This window comes from Chlamydotis macqueenii, chromosome 1 (assembly GCF_036417535.1).
Source record: "Chlamydotis macqueenii isolate bChlMac1 chromosome 1, bChlMac1.mat, whole genome shotgun sequence".
NCBI classification, from domain to species: domain Eukaryota; kingdom Metazoa; phylum Chordata; class Aves; order Otidiformes; family Otididae; genus Chlamydotis; species Chlamydotis macqueenii.
This window is the reverse complement of record NC_141556.1, coordinates 46,626,814-46,637,666: the sequence shown is the minus strand read 5'-3', so window position 1 is coordinate 46,637,666 and position 10,853 is coordinate 46,626,814. Positions and strand designations below refer to the sequence as shown.

The 10,853-nt window shown below is 36.6% G+C and overlaps 1 protein-coding gene across 1 annotated transcript in view; it reads left to right on the top strand.

Moving 5' to 3' along the window:
* The first annotated feature begins 2,315 nt into the window (after nt 1-2,315).
* Nucleotides 2,316-10,853, top strand: part of MGAT4C (MGAT4 family member C) — a 425,968-nt gene continuing 417,430 nt past the window's right edge. The window contains exon 1 of the mRNA XM_086740060.1: nt 2,316-2,557. The gene's annotated coding sequence lies outside the window, so the exon portion shown is untranslated. The remainder of the gene's footprint in view (nt 2,558-10,853) is intronic.

Below are 10,853 nucleotides of genomic sequence, written 5' to 3'. Positions count from 1 at the left end.
TCTTCTCTATAGGCTAAACAGTTCCACTTCCCTTAACCTTTTCATTGTAGAAGAGATGCTCCAGTCCCTTAATTTTCTTCATTGTACTCTCTCCAGTATATCTGTGGCTATTGTACTGAGGAGCCCAGAACTGGACAAAGCACTCCATGTGTGGCTTCACCAGTGCTGAGCAGAGGAAAGGGATCACCTCCCTCAACCTGCTGGCAAAACCTTAAAATGAAAACAAATGAAAAGTATTGACAGAAATGAAAAAGGTTGACTTAAGAAACACAGCTGAAGCAGAGAACTTTTTCTTTCACTAACCATGAATTTCTTCTAAAAAACATGTTCATTACAAAAATAGCTTTGCAGGATAAGCCATTTTACATGTCTCACAAGATGTAACTAAATTGGTTACCAGTGAAGGTTAAATTCAGCCAATCAAAATTCATATACTTATCCATGTTTTTTTTTTTCATTTGCAAAATTGCATCAAAAATTCTCTCCAAGTTCAGAGGGTTTTGTTTGTTTGTTTATTTTGGTTTTTTTTTGTTTGTTTTTGTTTTAATTGTTATGTCATGGTCCTTTTACACAGAGAATATACAATATTAATGGCTGGGACTGGCATGTCCAGTCCCACCTAGAATTAAGATCTGTATCTAGTTTGTGTCACACCACCAGAAATAAATCTAGAGCAAGGCATCATGGGAAGATATTCAATTTTTAATCCCTCTAGAAATGTAACTATTTTGCGTGACATTTACATGTGTTGCATTTACTGGGCAATTTGGTCTCATCAAGTGCTTGTCTGTGTTCCAAGGGGTGGTTGTTGGGACACAGGCCAAAGAAGCTCCTGTTTAAAAGATTTAGGCTGATTGTAGTGCCTTCAGCATGGAACATTGAAGCTTTGTGGGGATGGTGGCTTTAGTGATAATGCCCAAGGAAATCGGCTAATGTTGATCATGCCTTTTCACTTCACCTAGTGGAGTTCTGTTAATGTGAGTGCATGTTTTACCTCAGGTGAGTAGGGAACAAAACAGACCTCAGCAGTCGTACCCCAAAGATTTTCAGAGTCTCTTCATGTCTGTTTGATGAAAGCACAGTCTACATCTATTTCTTGGTGGGTATACTTATTTATCATTCTCAGAGTGCTCTAGAACTAAGGCTCTGTTCCCATGTATTCAGCTGCATTTCCGCTTGCTTAAAGTTTAGGGAAAGGACCTGAATTTCCATGATGTTGAGAACTGAAATCTGAGAAGGTTATTGGTGGTAGATACCTAGGGCTTCAGAAAGCTAAATAAGTTGAAACTAAAGAAAGAATTTGCAAAATTGCCTGTTTACTAGGAAGCACGACTGACACTGGCGCTTTGAAATTATTCCTTTTTTTAAAAAAAAAAAAAAAATTGCATCCAAATCTGCGAGGATAAAATATTAAACTTCATTTACTATGTGTAATGATAAACTCCTGCGCTTGAGCTATCTATATAGCAACTTTTTGCATAACAGCTTGAAATCAGTAGCTTTGTCAAACAGCTTTGGCATTAAACTGTTCTCTAGAAAACTTCAGTTCTATCTTCCTCACAAACTGGTGCAATTGGAGAAGTGGTTCATAATTAAAGATCAACACCTGTTACAAAGTGGGGGTTTTTTTAACAAAACTTTTTAGTGGCCTGGTAAAATGTCAGTCACTTTTTTTTAATTACTGTCTACTAAGGCTAAACATGTTAATTGTTCAGGATTTTAGCTGTTACTTCATTTTTATCAATAAGAGGAAAATACTGCCACTTTCTCTCCTGGAACATTCAAAATGAAGATAACTGCAAAGAAATTATAACCATTAAAAGCAAACCAGAAAGAACAGGTAGTGGAAGTAAAATTTGAGTAAAATCAGGTAAATTTTGGAAAACAATGAAAATTTCCTTTACTTAGATTGTTAGACACAGCTATATAATACAATATGGTTTCATTTATCAGCTAGAAAGTTTGAGTATTTCTTTCAGATAGAAAAATCTATGGTGGTGCTATGCTTTCTATGCTTTTTCTTTCTTTCTTTCTTTTTTTTTTTTAACCTGTGACTTGAAAGAAAGCAACAGTGAGAATGAATTTCATGCTCGTAGACACTTTTAAGACTAGATTTAGCTGCAGTCACATTAGCTTAGATAATGGGAGAATTTTTCTTCATTGAAAATGCTCCCTGTCGCTTAAGAAGAACTCACTGAGGCAGCCTGCCATCTAGCTTTTTCACAGCAAAATAGGCTTGCAGACTGCAGATGAGAGACTCGGGAGCAGAGACAATTTTAACTTAGCCATCCCTAATTTATCTCAAGCTTTTTCAATTCATCTTCACTGCTGTATGCACACTGGAACACCAGATTGTCAACCCCTGGGAACAGAATGCAACCAGGGATCTAGAGAGCTGTCACATCCTGAGAAATATTTAAATTGTGCTGATTTTCTTCTGAGTGCTGAGCAGAGGGAATGAAACTCTCCATCAAGTCATAGCTTTGCGGGCAATAGATCAGAGGATACTGCCAGTTTTTCTAATGGATTATTGTTATCGGGCAGGTTCTTCCTGAAGGTATGTAGTTACTCTCTCAATTCATTACCCACACTATTTATCAGGTAATGATCTAATGAACTAGTAATCCAGATACATTAAGAAAAATGTTAGCTAAGTAATTTATATTGATTGAATGATGGCACTTTATTGCAGCATGTTTGCAGGTAAAATATTCTGATATACTTACTGTAGCTATGTTGTACCTACTGCCAAGTGCTTTGTCAGCAATCCCCCAAGCAAAAAACAATCCGTAATCTTTAAACAAAAAAAAAGCAAAAATCCATTGTGCTGCATATAACATTGCCACAAGTTGATGTTGACTGTCCAGAGAACGTTGTTTTTCTGAAACAATGAGTAATTAAGAACAAAGTAATACTTCTGATTTAAAATTTGTTATAGGTGAGTATTTATTTTTTAAAATGTTTTCCAAACCTGAGTATGGGCAGAACTCCACTTAAAGTATAACAAATTAATTGTGGAGTTAGATATTTTCTTGTTTGCTATGATGTTCCACCCTTTCACATGGGGAGTTAGGATATTTAATTCTGAAAATCTCTAGTATTAGATATGTAACAGAAGCCTGTTGTTGCATCCGTACTGCCAGACTCCAGGAGCTTCTTAGTAAACCATAAGGATTATGTACCACAACAGGGCTTTTAAAAACAAAATCTGTAAAGAAGAATTTCTTGCCTTTTAAACTTTTGTGTTTAAATAAGAGTTACAGCACCTGTCTCCTAATCTGAAATGCTTACTGCATGTCTGTCAGCGTATCTTGTGAGGCAGGCTGACCTAAAAATGAAAGATCTCTAAATTGCAGAAGCAGCCAGACATTTTTGAACTATTCCAAGTGCAGGAGTTGCTGCAGATATGGAAAAAACACTGTCTCATTCAGGTTAAACTCCTGGCCTTGTTTCATTCTGAGTTGTCGCTCTACCTGAGTACAAGCTTTGATACTTGAATACAAAAAGACAGATGCGAGGCTAAGCAAGAGTTAAGCCTTGGAAAAAAAAAAAATCTCACCTGTAGCTTCTTGTCCAGTGCACTTGCTGGGCTGCTCTCATGCTATCAAGAGTAAATGATATATGAGCTTGTGTATGGTGTACTTGATAGTGCAGTGGATATGCTGAACTAGATGTTTAGTCACAAGTGACAGATGTTTGTCATATTTTTTAATGTACTGCTGAAAGAAAGCAGTAAGATAGTAACAACAAGAAAAGTAGGGGCAGAAGGAGATTTCAGAAGCCCCTAAGTCTTAAAATCAGTAAGTCTGAGATACAAGTGTTTTCTAGTGTGCTTAAGTTCCTTTAATTATAGAATACAATATTTTCAAGGTGTTGATAATAAATTACGCCAGCATATGTTGCTCCTGTATGTAACTCCTGAAAGTTCCTTTTATTTAGAGCCTTGGCTGAAGGAAAAGGAAGAGATATTGATTCTGTCCTGTTTCCAATGGTCTCTTTTAAAGTACTTCCTTTCCTATGGACCTCATAAAAATGAAGGCAAAGAGGCTTTCATTAAACTCTCCCTAAGGACTTCTACCATCAGCAAGTTTTTTTTTAATAATGAAAGTATGAGGACTAGCTGTGTTTTTCCCAGTCTCCAAAACTTCTTATTTAAATATAATAATAATTTAAATACATAGAGCCCTCTTAAAATGTTTCTGGATACTCATGAGTATTTCACCATTTTGTGCAATAACTTGTGAATATCAGAGCCCGAGATGATAATATGGACATCTCTTATTATAGGTTGCTCATAAGAAAATGTAATTTTTCCAGATCAGATTCCATTTTGTCTCCTTTAGGTCCAATTGTATGTTTCCTTTTCAATGTGGGTTACTTAAAACTCCAGCTAATTAAATAGAATTGTTTCTGATATATGGCATTAAGGAGTAACCAATAGTAACAAAATAACATCTTTGATTATTTTTTCTTCAAAGTAAGATAAAAAAAAACACATCTAAAAAGTTTTAAGTGAGAGGATTATATTAAATAATAGGAAATAAATGAAGATTAATATCTTTATGTTCTATCTTTATCTTCACATTCTTTGTCTTTTTATCTACCATGCTGTGCCCCCTTCTCTTGATAGAGGTCTATGGTGTGCCCACATATACCATTTTCATCTAGAACTTTCTGCAGCCTTCTAAAATTCTTTTAGGCTATTTGTGTAAATAACTGTATGGTAAAATGTGGTATAGCATAAACAGATAAAACTGTTCTGAAATGGAAGAAAACACAAGTGCAAATTACTTGTTATGATGTTAAATCTACCCCCTTTAAAGCGTAGTCTTCCACCTGTCCTGGTTCCACTGGTATTCCTGTTTCAATGTTAGTTTGCTGTTCTGTCTTCTCTCCTATGTTAACAATTTCCTAAAAAAAAAAAAAAAAAAAAAGAAAAGAAAAAAAAAAAGAAAAAAAAGATAAATTAGTTTTCCACAGGAATCTACAGCAGTACAGCAAATTGACCTGTCTTGTTTACATTCTTCAGCAGTCCTTAGCAAAGTCTTTATCTCCTGTGCTCCACTTTGCCACTTTGCCTGAGTAAGTAAGCTTAAGTGTTGACTCTGTTTCTTCCTTGGTATCTTCTTAGGTTCCACTCCTTTCTGTTCTGCTGTGTGCTAGACAAATCATTAAATCAAAATATCACTTTTGACCTTTTTCTACAATGCTCTTGGTTTTCCCTTGTGCTTATTTAACAGCTGTTTGAAGTTGGAGTTTATTCTTATCCCAGAGTGAGCCTCTAGAAGGTATAGACATTATGTTGATCTTTGTGAAAAAAAAAAGGCAACCTCTTACTTGTGTTACATTTTTCCTTCTAACTTGTTTTATATTTATATTATTTATATTTACATTTATATTAAATTTTATATCCTAATTCCATACCATGGATATAAATAACATCTCTTAGGGAGTTTTGCGAGAAAAAAAATTAATTCATGATTGTGTGACATTAGTTGTTCTTTGAACTCTAACTGGTATCTACTGGAAAAAGTGCATAGAAAAAGAAGGGCCTAGGGGCCTGGACAATGATAGGATTTGCAGAACAAGAATTAATGATTTCAGGCAAAGTCTGGACAATTCTAACATGAGGATGTGCTATGATCTTATTTGTTTATTCCCTTTGTATATCTTTCTAGGTTTTAGGACTGACTTGTCACTATTTAGATCATTTATGAAGTGTATTCTTTCGTTTCAAGTGTATCTTTTACACAGACCGTTAGCTAGACAACATATTTGATTATGTAGTAATTCTCTTAAGACTAAAGTAGGTCTAATGACACACAGCAAATCCATATTTTCACACACATAATTTCAGAATTTTGAGTGAGCAAGAGTGAAAAGATGGTTTCCCCTAAGAATTATGTCTGATAATTGTAAAATACATCAAGAAACAGGGGTGGAAATAACATACAAAGCTAGTTCACATTTACAAAGCTGTCTTATTTTTGTTGAAATACTTCAACGTGTTCTCAAAGCATGATCCATCTTCTTAAACCATGGGATACCCCACCTAGCTAAAGGTACAAGTCCAAGGCTTCACATAAGTCTTCTGTTGTATCTTTCAGTACCTTATTTCAGATATGCAGCATATCTGAAATTTTAGTAGACAAAGCAGCTGGTGTTCCTTTTGGAAGGTACATAGCTCACAAAAATATCAATGAGTCCATCATTAAAAGAATTAATATTGGCTTCAGGGTAATATCTTTCAGATTATATATTTTAACATGATATTTGAAAAGTGAATCTTAATTCCTTTTTTCTATGACTGACCTTAGTTTGATATGTTTTAAGCAAAGCATTTTGTTTTGAAAAGTTTCCAAAGATTTGAGGTTTTTTTGCTGATGCCCCCCGCACCACTCACCACTCCCGAAATAATATGAAACCACGTTTGAAAACCTGTAATAACTATGCCTATTGCCTTTCTGGAAAGCCCTAGTTTTGGAGTACAAAATCTTGAAGACTTGTAAGCATATGGCTCAAGGATTATTTTAACTAAAGTTTTTGTTGTAGATTTTAGTCTTCCTCATTTCTATGCAGTAAAAAGCAAATATGCCTCAAAAAGTAAGAAAGTTATACCCCCTTAATCTTTTCTTATGATTTTTCTTTCTTTTGTATATTGCTGAGGGTGGAAGTGATTCTGAAACATCCAGAGTTGCTCTCTTCTTCTTGCCAATAGACACATTGGGTTCTCTACAGTAGTTTTTTTCAAGTGCAATTAAAAATTTGATTTGTTTGGGGAACTTGAATATTGCTTTTCTATGTTAATGCAGTCATTACAATTGCTCTCTCACATAGAGAGATAAATAACATCCCAGAAGAAATTATAGTAATATATCTTGTTCTGAATGTCATTTCATATCCTTTGCCTCTTTCTTGCATCACTACACTGAAGCCAACAATGTAAAAGAGAGTGGAATCTGGCTCAGTATTTTTAAGTATCCCTGTTTGCCTCTACATGTCAATTAGCACAAAGTTCCTATCTTGAACTATGTCTGCTAACAAGGCTTTGTAAGGTAGATTATTTGTTTGGACATTTGTTTGCTTGCTTTTGCTTTGCTCTTCCAGCTACTGCTGAAGACTAGCAACAGTTTTCAACTTTCCATAGCTTCTCAAATTTTGAAAGTTGCTTCATGAGGATTTCGAGCAGATTAACAAATTATGTTTCAAAGAATTTTAAATAATTCCTTGACTGCTTCTTATGAATTTGATGTCCCAAATTTTCATTAGTTTAAGGGTATGAAATATATGTATTTTATATGGGCATTACTTGGGATACACTTCTAAGATGTGTTGTCATTACACACATTTCTATGTAAAAAAAAAAAAATCAAGTTCTAATTTGACTACTTTTTGAGTAGCAATTAACATTTGAAAAACCTGGAAAAACATGCATATTTTCACATGAACCAAGAAGCATTTCTAATTAGTGTTTCCAAACATGTAGAACATTACTGTATAATGTTCTCTGAAGTGTTCTTTGTAAAATCAAAGTACACTCAGAACCAAGGAGAAGTTGATAACTACCTCTAGTTAAGCTTTACCTCCTTTCTCCAGTATTTCCTTTTATCCTTTCTGCTCAACTTTCATTTTTTAGGTTGAACTTTTTCTGGTACTGTATGACAAAATGAGAGAAACTAAAATTTAAGAAGTTCTACTTTATAAGACTGTTATTTTTTAAGAAATATAGGGAAAAGTATGCTTTCTCCAGCTGTTTGTTCATATACAGGGCAGGAGTAAAAGGCGTTAATTAGCTATTTTATCTATGCTCTGCTTGTGAAGTAATGAAGAAAACAGACATTGCCAAACTGAACAGACAAAAAGAAAAGGTCAGACTCACAAAATATTTAAATACTCTCAGAAAAATATTTTTATCTGTTTTCTGTGTTCTGTATTCCCAAGAACATTTATAGATCTGTTGCAATAAATATAATGCAGTCTCTGAAACTTAGGGATGATTGCACTTTGAAACCACTGAAATGTCACTCCTGTATCTGGCCTTCCTTGCTCAGCAGTTGATTCAGTCCTCCTCCACTCCTTCCGGTGTACAAGATGATATTTTCCTTCTTGCTGCAACCCATATTAATCAACATATAATGTTTTACTGTTGTTCCTTGTAGGAAGTGAGAGTGTGCATGGGTATGATGCAACAGCTGAGCCACTTTAGCATCTTGCTTACAATGAAGGGATGTCATGCTATATCCTTTCCTCTTCAGGAGAGCCTTTTCAAGCAGCTTTGACTCTGGAGCTTGCCAAACCTCTTCACGATCCACTCTAAGCACAAGCCTGATGTGAAGTTAACTCAGGGGAAAAAAAAAAAAAGGCAAAATAAAAAAAAAGCATAGTCTTCCAGTAGTTTAGTAATTTCAATTATGTCAGCTAAGGACCTGATGAATCTGAGACCCGAATCACACCAGCAAAAGACCAGGGAGACTGAGGTTGTTAGAGGAATGGGGTGGAAGGACCAGTTTGTTCCTTTTTGCTGCAATAAACTGTTAGATTACAACAGGTGTAACATTTAACCTCCCCTTAAAACTGTCTTTCACTCTTTGTCTGTCTCCCTTACCTTCTGTCAAAAAGTGTCAGTGGAGAAAAAATGAGGTCTCTACTCACTTTCAGAGAAGGTCTTATTGTTCTGGTGTGCGCCTCCCTAGGGGAAGAAGCAGCCTGCCAGCCAAATAGGGAGACTGAAGCTTTGAAGCTTCCCTTGTTATCAAAACACCTGCTGCAACACTAGTCAAAGTGGTAAGTTGATAAGGATCTCTAAGAAATGTGTGTATAGTTTATTAGATCTAGTTAAATGAGGCCCAAACCTGACCAGTTTTATAAAAATGGGAAAATATGCTTACATACTCAGTATTGAATTTTTAACACTTTCTTGGTGGAAGTTGTTTTCCAAAAACTCGTTGGTTTCTTTGCTTGTTCTTTGTAGTTTTGGGTGTGTTAGTCCTTTGTTCCCCGCCTTCAAAGTCTGGAGGTTTCTTTGTTTCTTTCTTTATTTCTGGCTGCCACTGCAATGCTGAAGATTAAAGGGACTGGGCACGCTATGCTAAGTATCTAGATAAATCTTGAAATAGGCAATTCTTTGAGTGTTTCCAAGTTTTTACTGTGTGTGTTGCTCCATCTTAATCTTCAGCTTGATGAGGACCATCTTTTTTTTTCATATATTCAGACAAAGCATAATTCTTGAGTGGAACTCCTACCTAATACGGAAAAATAGAATCACAGAATCACGGAATGGTTCAAGCAGGAAGGAACCTCTGGAGGTCATCTGCTCCAATTCTTCTGCTCAAATAGGACTACCTAGAGCCAGTTGACCAGCACCACATCTTGTCGACTTCTGAATATCTCCAAGAAGGGAGACTCCACAACCTCTTTGGGCAGCCTGTGTCACTGCTTAGCTACCCTCGCATTAAGAGTGTTTCCTGACGTTCAAAGGGAACCTCCTGTGTTTCAGTTAGCAATCATTGCCTCTGGTCCTGTCACTGGGCATCACTGAAATGAGTCTGACTCCATCTTCTTTGCATTCTTTCTTCAGGTATTTATAGGTATTGGCAAGTTCTCTCCCAATGCTTCTCTTCTCCAGGATAAGCAGTCCCAGCTCTCTCAGGCTTTTCTCGTAGGAGAAACGGTCCAGTCCCTTTATCATCTTTTAGCCCTTCATTGGACTATTTTTGTTTCTCTTTTGTACTGGGGAGCCTAGAACTGGACACAGTACTCCAGAGGCGATCTCACCAGTGCTGAGTAGAGGGGAGGGATCACTTCCCTCCAATATTTTGCCTAATGCAACCCAAGAACTTTCCTGTGACAAAGGCACATCACTGGCTTATGATCACCTTGATGTCCACCAAGACCCCCTGGTCCTTTTCTACCAAACTATTTTCCAGCTGGGTGGTCCCTAGCATATATCATTGCATGAGGTTGCTGTTCCCTAGGTACATAACTTTGCACTTCTCCTTTTTGAAATAAATAATACATTGCTTAAAAACATCATAAAATTTACTGTCTTTTTGTCTACTTCAAATTGTTTTAGGGATCTCAGGCAATGTTATTTTTTTTTATTTTCTTTAAAAAAAAAAAAGTCTTCCCTGCAGTAGAAGTATGATGTCACCAGCAGTCACCAGCGGTGTTCCTCAGGGTTCAGCTCTAGGGTTAGTTTTGTTCAATATATTTCTCAACAACCTGGATCCAGGAGTTGAATACACCTTTAGCAAGTTTGCTGGTGATATCAAACTGTTGACTCTCTTGAGGGACAAGAGGCCTTGCAGAGGGATCTAGATAGATGAGAGCATTGGTCTATGATTAATAGGATGAAACTTAACAAGTTCAAGTGCCAGATTCTGCACCTGGGATGGAGTAACACTGGGCACTAATAAAAATTTGGAGCGGAGTGGCTGGAGAGTTGCCCTGCAGAAAGGGACCTGGGGATGCTGGTTGACAGCAAGCTCCCTATGAGTAAGCAATGTGCCCTGGCAGCCAAAAGGGCAAACTCCATCCTGGTATTTATCAGACACAGCACAACTAGCTGGTCAAAAGAGGTGTTTATACCACTGTATTCAGTGTTGAGGCTGCCTCACCTTGAGTACTGTGTAGTTCTGTGCCCCTCAGTTTAAGAAGGATGTGAAGATCCTTGAATGTGTCCAGAGCAGGACAAGAAAGCTGGCTAAAGGGCTGGAAGACATGTCCTGTAAGGAGTGGCTAAGGACTGTGAGTACGTGTAGTTTGGAGAAAAGGAGGCTGAGAGTAACCTCATTGCTCTCTACAGCTTCCCAAGGTGGGGGAACAGAGAGGGAGATGCTGATATCTTCTCCCTG